This window comes from Tachyglossus aculeatus, chromosome 16, assembly GCF_015852505.1.
Source record: "Tachyglossus aculeatus isolate mTacAcu1 chromosome 16, mTacAcu1.pri, whole genome shotgun sequence".
Lineage (NCBI taxonomy): Eukaryota > Metazoa > Chordata > Mammalia > Monotremata > Tachyglossidae > Tachyglossus > Tachyglossus aculeatus.
The window spans coordinates 40,581,275-40,593,730 of record NC_052081.1 but is presented as its reverse complement, the minus strand read 5'-3'; positions in this window follow the sequence as shown (position 1 = coordinate 40,593,730).

The window sequence follows — 12,456 nt, the reverse complement described above, 5'->3', positions numbered from 1 at the left end:
AGTTAATAATAATAATGATGATGATGATATCATTATCATCAATCGTATTTATTGAGCGCTTACTGTGTGCAGAGCACTGGACTAAGCGCTTGGGAAGTACAAGTTGGCAACATAGAGAGAAGGTTCCTACTAGGAGGTAGGTGTCCCATGGCGGGGGCTCACGCCTTCATCCCCATTTGACAGATGAGGGAACTGAGGCTCAGAGTAGTTAATAATAATAATGATGATGATGATATCATTATCATCAATCGTATTTATTGAGCGCTTACTGTGTGCAGAGCACTGGACTAAGCGCTTGGGAAGTCCCAAGTTGGCAACACATAGAGACGGTCCCCACCCAACAGTGGGCTCACAGTCTATAAGGGGGAGGCAGACAACAAAACAAAACACACTAACAAAATAAAATAAATAGAATACATACGTACAAGTAAAATAAATAGAGTAATAAATATGTAGGAGGTAGGTGTCCCATGGCGGGGGCTCACGTCTTCATCCCCATTTGACAGATGAGGGAACTGAGGCTCAGAGTAGTTAATAATGATGATGAGGATGATGATATCATCATCAGTCGTATTTATTGAGCGCTTACTGTGTGCAGAGCACTGGACTAAGTGCTTGGGAAGTCCCAAGTTGGCAACACATAGAGACGGGCCCTCCCCAACAGTGGGCTCACAGTCTAGAAGGGGGAGACAATGAACAAAACCAAGCATACTAACAAAATAAAATAGAATAGATATGTACAAGTAAAATAAATAAATTGAGTAATAAATATGTAGGAGGTAAGGAGGTAGGTGTCCCATGGCGGGGGCTCACGCCTTCATCCCCATTTGACAGATGAGGGAACTGAGGCTCAGAGTAGTTAATAATAATAATGATGATGAGGATATCATTATCATCAATCGTATTTATTGAGCGCTTACTGTGTGCAGAGCACTGGACTAAGCGCTTGGGAAGTCCCAAGTTGGCAACACATAGAGACAGGCCCTACCCAACAGTGGGCTCACAGTCTATAAGGGGGAGGCAGACAACAAAACAAAACACACTAACAAAATAAAATAAATAGAATACATACGTACAAGTAAAATAAATAGAGTAATAAATATGTAGGAGGTAGGTGTCCCATGGCGGGGGCTCACGCCTTCATCCCCATTTGACAGATGAGGGAACTGAGGCTCAGAGTAGTTAATAATAATGGTGATGATGATATCATCATCATCAATCGTATTTATTGAGCGCTTACTGTGTGCAGAGCACTGGACTAAGTGCTTGGGAAGTCCCAAGTTGGCAACACATAGAGACGGGCCCTCCCCAACAGTGGGCTCACAGTCTAGAAGGGGGAGACAATGAACAAAACCAAGCATACTAACAAAATAAAATAGAATAGATATGTACAAGTAAAATAAATAAATTGAGTAATAAATATGTAGGAGGTAAGGAGGTAGGTGTCCCATGGCGGGGGCTCACGCCTTCATCCCCATTTGACAGATGAGGGAACTGAGGCTCAGAGTAGTTAATAATAATAATGATGATGATGATATCATTATCATCAATCGTATTTATTGAGCGCTTACTGTGTGCAGAGCACTGGACTAAGCGCTTGGGAAGTCCCAAGTTGGCAACACATAGAGACGGGCCCTACCCAACAGTGGGCTCACAGTCTATAAGGGGGAGGCAGACAACAAAACAAAACACACTAACAAAATAAAATAAATAGAATACATACGTACAAGTAAAATAAATAGAGTAATAAATATGTAGGAGGTAGGTGTCCCATGGCGGGGGCTCACGCCTTCATCCCCATTTGACAGATGAGGGAACTGAGGCTCAGAGTAGTTAATAATGATGATGAGGATGATATCATCATCAATCGTATTTATTGAGCACTTACTATGTGCAGAGCACTGGACTAAGCGCTTGGGAAGTCCCAAGTTGGCAACACATAGAGACGGTCCCTACCCAACAGTGGCCTCACAGTCTAGAAGGGGGAGATGGAGAACAAAACCAAACGTACTAACAAAATAGAATAGAATAGATACGTACAAGTAAAATAAATAAATAGAGTAATAAATATGTAGGAGGTAAGGAGGTAGGTGTCCCATGGCGGGGGCTCACGCCTTCATCCCCATTTGACAGATGAGGGAACTGAGGCTCAGAGTAGTTAATAATAATAATAATGATGATGATATCATCATCATCATCATCATCAATCGTATTTATTGAGCACTTACTGTGTGCAGAGCACTGGACTAAGCGCTTGGGAAGTACAAGTTGGCAACATAGAGAGACGGTTCCTACTAGGAGGTAGGTGTCCCATGGCGGGGGCTCACGCCTTCATCCCCATTTGACAGATGAGGGAACTGAGGCTCAGAGTAGTTAATAATGATGATGATGATATCATCATCATCATCAATCGTATTTATTGAGCGCTTACTGTGTGCAGAGCACTGGACGAAGCGCTTGGGAAGTACAAGTTGGCAACATAGAGAGACGGTTCCTACTAGGAGGTAGGTGTCCCATGGCGGGGGCTCACGCCTTCATCCCCATTTGACAGATGAGGGAACTGAGGCTCAGAGTAGTTAATAATGATGATGATGATATCATCATCATCATCAATCGTATTTATTGAGCGCTTACTGTGTGCAGAGCACTGGACGAAGCGCTTGGGAAGTACAAGTTGGCAACATATAGGGACGGTCCCTACCCAACAGTGGGCTCACAGTCTAGAAGGGGGAGACAGAGAACAAAATCAAACGTACTAACAAAATAAATAGAATAGAATAGATACGTACAAGTAAAATAAATAAATAAATAGAGTAATAAATATGTAGGAGGTAGGTGTCCCATGGCGGGGGCTCACGTCTTCAGCCACATTTGACAGATGAGGGAACTGAGGCTCAGAGTAGCTAATAATAATAATGATGATGATGATATCATCATCATCATCAATCGTATTTATTGAGCACTTACTGTGTGCAGAGCACTGGACTAAGCGCTTGGGAAGTCCAAGTTGCCAACATACAGGGACAGTCCCTACCCAACAGTGGGCTCACAGTCTAAAAGGGGGAGACAGAGAACAAAACCAAACGTACTAACAAAATAAATAGAATAGATATGTACAAGTAAAATAAATAGAGTAATAAATATGTACAAACATATACACATATATACAGGTGCTGTAGGGAAGGGAAGGAGGTAAGACGGGGGGATGGAGAGGGGGACGAGGGGGAGAGGAAGGAAGGGGCTCAGTCTGGGAAGGCCTCCTGGAGGAGGTGAGCTCTCAGTAGGGCCTTGATAGTATTTGAAGTGAAGTGCCCAAAGTCACCCAGCAGACAAGTGGCGGGGCCGGGATTAGAACCCACAACCTCTGACTCCCAAGCTCGGGCTCATTCCACTGAGCCACGTTGCTTCTGTATGTTCGGAGGGATTCGAGGCTGATTTTGGATCAAGTCGTGCCTCCGTCCACGCACTGGCCTGAGAGGACTGAGGCCAGGGCTTTCCATTCCTATATTTCCTTCCCTGAGCTTTCTTTGGGCCCGTCTAGAAGTTGTGAGCAGGGGACGGTCTGTCATATTGGTGCTTGTGCTCTCCCAAGCGCTTAGTACAGTGCCCTGAACATAATAATAATCATGCTGTTTGTTAAGCACTTAACTATGTGCCAGACACTGTACTAAGCGCTGGGGGGAATACAAGCAGATCAGGTTGGACACAGTCCCCGTCCCACGTGGGGCTCACAGTCTCAATCCCCCTTTTACAGGTGAGGGAACTGAGGCCCAGCGAAGTGACTTGCCCAAGGTCATCCAGCAGACAAGTGGCAGAACCGGGATTAGAACCCATGACCTGCAGAGAGGCAGCGTGGCTCAGTGGAAAGAGCCCGGGCTTTGGAGTCAGAGGTCATGGGTTCAAATCCCGGCTCCGCCAATTGTCAGCCGTGTGACTTTGGGCAAGTCACTTAATCAATCAATCGTATTGAGCGCTTTCTGTGTGCAGAGCACTGTACTAAGCGCTTGGTTACTTTACTTGCACATATCTATTCTATTTATTTTATTTTGTTAGTATGTTTGGTTTTTTTTTTTTTCTCTGTCTCCCCCTTTTAGACTGTGAGCCCAATGTTGGGTAGGGACTGTCTCTAGATGTTGCCAATTTGTACTTCCCGAGAGCTTAGTACAGTGCTCTGCACATAGTAAGCGCTCAATAAATATGATTGATTGATTGATTGGGAAGTACAAGTTGGCAACATATAGAGACGGTCCCTACCCAACAGTGGGCTCACAGTAACTTCTCTGGGCCTCAGTTCCCTCATCTGTGAAATGGGGATTAAGACTGTGAGCCCATGTGGGACAACCTGATCACCTTGTATCCCCCCCAGCGCTTAGAACAGTGCTTTGCACATAGTAAGCGCTTAACAAATACCATCATTAATTAATTAATGACCTTCTGACTCTCAGGTGGGCCCTATCCACTACCCCATGTTACTTCTCAATAACATAATACCACTGTTGTTGGGTAGGGACTGTCTCTATACGTTGCCGACTTGTACCTCCCAAGCGCTTAGTACAGCGCTCTGCACACAGTAAGCGCTCAATAAATACGACTGAATAATTATGGTATTTGTTATACGCTTACTCTGTGCCAAGCACTGTTCTGAGCACTGGGGCAGATACAGAATAATCAGATTGGCCCACGTGGGGCTCGCAGGCTTCATCCCCGTTATCAATCAATCGTATTTATTGAGCGCTTACTATGTGCAGAGCACTGTACTAAGCACTTGGGAAGTACAAATTGGCAACACATAGAGACAGTCCCTACCCAACAGTGGGCTCACAGTCTAAAAGGGGGAGGCAGAGAACAAAACCAAACATACTAACAAAATAAAATAAATAGGATAGAAATGTACAAGTAAAATAAATAAATAAATAAATAATTTATTTATTTTATTAACCTGGGGAGGTTACAAGGTGATCAGGTTGTCCCACTGGGGGCTCACAGTCTTCATCCCCATTTGACAGATGAGGAAACTGAGGCACAGGGAAGTTAAGCAGCGTGGCTCAGTGGAAAAGCGCACGGGCTTTGGAGTCAGAGGTCATGGGTTCAAATCCCAGCTCTGCCAACTGTCAGCTGCGTGACTTTGGGCAAGTCACTTCACTTCTCTGGGCCTCAGTTCCCTCATCTGGAAAATGGGGATGAAGACTGTGAGCCCCACGTGGGACAATCTGATCACCTTATATCCTCCCCAGTGCTTAGGACAGTGCTTTGCACGTAGTAAGCGCTTAACAAATGCTATTATTATTATTAAGCGGCTTGCCCAGGGTCACCCGGCTGACAAGCGGCGGAGGCGGGATTAGAACCCACGACCTCTGACTCAAGCCACGCTGCTGCGAGTAGGCGCTCAACAAATACGACTGACTGCTAGAACTCGGGCCTCACTGAAAGGTAGGGATCACGTCAACCAACAAAACTTCTGCTTTCCCAAGTCAGTCAGGCCATCTGTGCTATATTGTGTGCCGCAGCTCTGTACTAAGCGCTCGGGAACGTACACTACAACAGAGCCGGCGGACTCCATCCCTGCCCTGAAGGAGCTTACAATTTATGGGGATTTAACACGGCGTTCCACTCACGGTGAATATTCAAGAAATGCCACTGATTGAAGCCCATCCGCTTAGGATTTGGGGCAGTTCATTGAACTTCGATATCATCATCATCAATCGTATTTATTGAGCGCTTACTACGTGCAGAGCTCTGTACTAAGCGCTCGGGAAAGTACACTACAACAGAGCCGGCGGACTCCATCCCTGCCCTGAAGGAGCTTACAATTTATGGGGACTTAACACGGCGTTCGGCGCACGGTGAATATTCAAGAAATGCCGCTGATTGAAGCCCATCCGCTTAGGATTTGGGCAGTTCATTGAACTTTGATATCATCATCATCAATCGTATTTATTGAGCGCTTACTATGTGCACAGCACTGGACTAAGCGCTTGGGAAGGACAAGTTGGCAACATATAGAGACGGGCCCTACCCAACAGTGGGCTCGCAGTCTAAAAGGGGGAGACAGAGAACAAAACCAAACATACTAACAAAATAAAATAAATAGAATAGATATGTACAAGTAAAATAAATAGAGTAATAAATATATAATTTCGATTTTCCTTACCTGCTGAGGCATGTCGCTTCCTACCTAAAAGAACTTACCGTCCCACACAAATTCCAGGCGGTCAAGCGAAGTTATCTGAGTGCCTTGCTATGTGCAGGGCATGGTCCTAAGCGCTTGGGAAAGCACAACACAACAGTATCTTAAATTTTTATTTTAACGCCCACAGGGAGTTGACGGTCTAAAGGGGGAGCGGCGTTAAAATTAATTTAAGATACGCTTATTTATTCATTGATTTATTTTGCTTGTACCTAGCTATTCTATTTCTTTTATTTTGTTGGTATGTTTGGTTTTGTTCTCCGCCTCCCCCTTTTAGACTGTGAGCCCACTGTTGGGTAGGGACTGTCTCTAGATGTTGCCAGTTTGTCCTTCCCAAGCGCTTAGTACAGTGCTCTGCACATAGTAAGCGCTCAATAAGTACGATTGATGATGATGATGATGATATGTACAGGAGCGCTGTGGGGCTGAGGGGGACGTGACTCTCAACTGCTTACGGATCCAAATACGGATTTGACGATTTCATCCAACTCCCTCTTTCGGGTCATTTACAGAGCTGTTAAACAAAACCGGTCCTGGTAGCCATCTCTGGGAAGTTGCTGATTTATCCCTTATCATCATCAATCGTATTTATTGAGCGCTTACTATGTGCAGAGCACTGTACTAAGCACTTGGGAAGTACAAATTGGCAACACATAGAGACAGTCCCTACCCAACGGTGGCCTCACATCCTTTAAGCCGTTTTTTATACCCAATATAGAGGAGACTCTCCACTTTCATTATTATATTAATGGGTTTTTTTTGTCTGAGATAATAATAATAATAATAATAATAATAATAATAATAATAATGGCATTTATTAAGCGCTTACTACGTGCAAAGAGCACTGTTCTAAGCGCTGGGGAGGTTACAAGGTGATCAGGTTGTCCCACTGGGGGCTCACAGTCTTCATCCCCATTTGACAGATGAGGTAACTGAGGCCCAGAGAAGTGAAGTGACTTGCCCAGAGTCACACAGCTGACAACTGGCGGAGCCGGGATTTGAACCCATGATCTCTGACTCCAAAGCCCGGGCTCTTCACACTGAGCCACGCTGCTTCTCAAACGGGTCAAAAGATTTTGAAAAATTGAGATTATTCCTAATTCTTCCTGTTCCTCTTATCCACGGGCATACTGACACTTTCAAAAAACCCCAGCGCTTAGAACAGTGCTTTGCACATAGTAAGCGCTTAACAAATGCCATCATCATCACCCAGTAGACTGAGGTCCACGTAACACACACACACCATTCATTCATTCAATCGTATTTATTGAGCGCTTTATGTGTGCACAGCACTGGACTAAGCGCTTGGGAAGTCCAAGTTGGCAACATATATAATAATAATAATAATAATAATAATAATGGCATTTGTTAAGCGTTTACTATGTGCAAAGCAATAATAATAATAATAATAATGGCATTTGTTAAGCGCTTACTATGTGCAAAGCACTGTTCTAAGCGCTGGGGGGGATACAAGGTGATCAAGTTGTCCCACGTGGGGCTCACAGTCTTAATCCCCATTTTACAGATGAGGGAACTGAGGCTCAGAGAAGTTAAGTGACTTGCCCAAGGTCACACAACAGGCATGTGGTGGAGCCGGGATTCGAACCCATGACCTCTGACTCCAAAGCCCGTGCTCTTTCCACTGAGCCACGCTGCTTCTCAACATATAGAGATGGTCCCTATCCAACAGCGGGCTCACAGTCTCAGACAACAAGACAAAACGTATGAACAAAATAAAATAAATAGAATAAATACGTACAAATAAAATAGAGTAATAAATATGTACAAACATATATACATACCATACATACATACCATCCACTGGATGTATAGATGCCCACTGCTCTTTCATTTGATGATGATGGCATTTATTAAGCGCTTACTATGTGCAAAGCACTGTTCTAAGCGCTTTCATTTGATTGTAGAGGGAGAATTCTGACCCTAATTCATTCATTCATTCACTTGTATTTATTAATAATAATAATAATAATAATGATGGCATTTGTTAAGCGCTTACTATGTGCAAGGCACTGTTCTAAGCGCTGGGGAGGATACAAGGTGATCAGGTTGTCCTACGTGGGGCTCACAGACTTAATCCCCATTTTACAGATGAGGTCACTGAGGTACAGAGAAATAATAATAATAATAATAATAGCATTTGTTAAGAGCTTACTATGTGCAAGGCACTGTTGTTAAGCTCTGGGGAGGATACAAGGTGATCAGGTTGTCCCACGTGGGGCTCACAGTCTTAATCCCCATTTTACAGATGAGGTCACTGAGGTACAGAGAAATAATAATAATAATGATGATGGCATTTGTTTAGCGCGTACTATGTGCAAGGCACTGTTCTAGGCGCTGGGGAGGATACAAGGTGATCAGGTTGTCCCACTGGGGGCTCACAGTCTTAATCCCCATTTTACAGATGAGGTAACTGAGGTACAGAGAAATAATAATAAAAATAATAATAATAATGCCATTTGTTAAGAGCTTACTATGTGCAAGGCACTGTTGTTTAAGTGCCAGGGAGGATACAAGGTGATCAGGTTGTCCCACGTGGGGCTCCCAGTCTTAATCCGCATCTTCCAGATGAGGTAACTGAGGCACAGAGGAGTTAAGTGACTTGCCCAAAGTCACACAGCTGCCAAGTGGCGCTTACTGTGTGCAGAGCACTGTACTAAGCGCTTGGGAAGTCCAAGTTAGCAACATCTAGGGACGGTCCCTACCCAACAGCGGGCTCACAGTCTAGAAGGGGGAGACAGACAACAAAACAAAGCATATCCACAAAATAAAATAGAATAAATATGTACAAATAAGAGTAATTATGTATTTATAGGGATGAAATCATCATCATCATCAATCGTATTTATTGAGCGCTTACTATTTGCAGAGCACTGTACTAAGCGCTTGGAAAGTACAAATTGGCAACAACTAGAGACAGTCCCTACCCAACAGTGGGCTTACAGTCTAAAAGGGGGAGACAGAGAACAAAACCAAACATACTAACAAAATAAAAGAAATAAGAGTAGATATATACAAGTAAAATAAATAAATAAATTGGGGGTGAAGACTGAGAGGTCCCCCGTGGGACAACCTCATCGCCTTGTAACCTCCCCAGCGCTTAGAACAGTACTTTGCACGTAGAAAGCGCTTAATAAACGTTATCATTATTATCAGCGCTCAGAACAGTGCTTTGCACATAGTAAGCGCTTCACAAATACCATTATTATTATTCTCCGGGCCTCAGTTCCCTCCTCTGGAAAACGGAGAGGCCTACGGAAAAGGTTTCTTTTTGTTTTTTGGACCCGAAAGGAGCACTCCTCCAGAAGAAATGATTCCCAAATTTCTTTGCGGCAAATAGCCGCATGCGACAAGCACCGTTTCGGAGGTTGGAGATGTTGGTGGCCCTCGTGCCGCTGAGGAAAAACATTCTAATAACGATGGCATTTATTAAGCGCTTACTATGTGCAAAGCACTGTTCTATGCTTTCCCTTTCTTACCTTTTTTTGTAAGCAATAAGTTGTAGATCTTCTAGACCGTGAGCCCACTGTTGGGTAGGTACCGTCTCTCTATGTTGCCAACTTGGACTTCCCAAGCGCTTAGTCCAGTGCTCTGCACACAGTAAGCGCTCAATAAATATGATTGAATGAATGAACGCAAAGCAGAAGTTGCTCTTACCTGGTTCAAAGAGTTATTAAGACAATGAACCTGCACCTAAATTTTGAAAGGAAAACCCATTTTTCTATCATGTTTGCTTTTCCCACAGGTCTTTATGTGTGGGCTTCCCCCCCCCCCCCATGCTACTTATTAAGCACTACGTGCCAGGCACTGTTCTAAGCGCTGGGGTAGATAATAATAATGATAATAATAATAATAATAATAATAATAATAATGGTATTTGTTAAGCGCTTACTATGTGCAAAGCACTGTTCTAAGCGCTGGATCAGAGAAGCAGCGTGGCTCAGTGGAAAGAGCCCGGGCTTTGGAGTCAGAGATCATGGGTTCAAATCCTGGCTCCGCCAACAGCTCTGTGACTTTGGGCAAGTCACTTCACTTCTCTGTGTGTATATATATATATATATATATATATATATATATATACATACACATATACACACACATATATACATATATATATACATATATATATATGTTTGTACATATTTATTACTCGATTTATTTTACTTGTACATATCTATTCTATTTATTTTATTTTGTTAGTATGTTTGGTTTTGTTCTCTGTCTCCCCCTTTTAGACTGTGAGCCCACTGTTGGGTAGGGACTGTATATGTTGCCAACTTGGACTTCCCAAGCGCTTAGTACAATGCTTTGCACACAGTAAGCGCTCAATAAATACGATTGATTCTCTGTATATATGTTTGTACATACTTATTACTCTATTTTACTTGTACATATCTATTCTATTTATTTTATTTTGTTAGTATGTTTGGTTTTGTTCTCTGTCTCCCCCTTTTCGACTGTGAGCCCACTGTTGGGTAGGGCCCGTCTCTATGTGTTGCCAACTTGTACTTCCCAAGCGCTTAGTACAGTGCTCTGCACACAGTAAGTGCTCAATAAATACAATTGATTGATTAATTGATTCTCTGTGCCTCAGTTCCCTCATCTGTAAAATGGGGATTAAAACCGTGAGCGCCCCCGCGGGACAACCTGATCACCTTGTAACCTCCCCAGCGCTTTAGAACAGTGCTTGACACATAGTAAGCACTTAATAAATGCCATCGTTGTTATTATTATACAAGGTAATTAGGCCGGACACAGCCTTACTCCCCATTTTACAGGTGAGGTAACTGAGGCAGAGAATTTACGTGACTTGCCCAAGGTCACACGGATAAGTGGCAGAGTTGGAATTAGAATCCATTAGAAATTAGAATTTCCTCTCCCCCTCGCCCCCCTCTCCATCCCCCCATCTTACCTCCTTCCCTTCCCCACAGCACCTGTATATATGTATATATGTTTGTACATATTTATTACTCTATTTAATTTTACTTGTACATATCTATTTATTTTATTTTGTTAGTATGTTTGGTTTTGTTCTCCGTCTCCCCCTTTTAGACTGTGAGCCCACTGTTGGGTAGGGACCGTCTCTATATGTTGCCAATTTGTACTTCCCAAGCGCTTAGTCCAGTGCTCTGCACATAGTAAGCGCTCAATAAATACGATTGATGATGATGATGAATCCAGGCTTGTAATCTGTGCTCAGACACACTGCTGCTTCAGGATGCGAGCCCCGTTGTGAGACGGGAAACTGTGTCTGACCTGATGATCTGAATCCACCCCAGTGCTTAAAAATACTACAATCATTTTATCGGAAATCAGTAAATTTGGCATCTCTCAAATAGGTCCCAGAATGGCAGTTAGAGAGAACATAATTTTTTTTTTCCTGCTGATCCCGGATTTTGGGGCGGCACTCAATCGGTGCTATTTACTTACGGTATTCCGCACGCGGTAAGCGCTCAATAAATATGATTGAATGAATTTACTTAGCGCCGATGATGGGTGCGGCGCTGTATTACGCGCAAGAAGAGAGGACAACAGAAGCAAGACGGGGGTCTGCTGCCCTCAAACTCGTGAGCTAAAGGCGGAGATGGAATAACGGGTGCGTTTGAAGAACATCCCAACGTACAAAAATAAAATACGTGCTGAGGGTAGCCAATAAAATACCTAAAGGTGGACGCGGCTAAAGGGTGAGGTGCATTTGAAGAACATCCCAATGTACAAAAATAAGTGCTGAGGGTAGCCAATATCATCATCCTCATCAATCGTATTTATTGAGTGCTCACTGTGTGCAGAGCACTGTACTAAGCGCTTGGGAAGTACAAGTCGGCAACAGCTAGAGACGGTCCCTACCCAACAGTGGGCTCACAGTCTGAAAGGGGGAGACGGAGAACAAAACCAAACATACTAACAAAATAAAAGAATAAATACGATCGATTGATTGATAAACCCAGTTCTCCTATAACATGGGGGGGGGGACGGGAGGGGTGCGTATTCTTGGAGCGTGCCACGTTGAGGAAAACTCACTTTATAGCACTCAAACCTGTGCTTGACACCGACACGCGGGCAACTGGGCTTCTGACACCACCCTGCTCTATCCAGGCAGACCCGCGTCGTTGGTGTCCCGTAATTCCGTCGCCGTGTTTGAAATAACCGTGCGGTCAGTCGAACGCCTTAGTTTTAACCTTCACTGCGGCTGAAAGACAAGACTGACACGTGAGAGCCTCCCCATCTCTTCTGCCTTTTCTCGCAGTTTC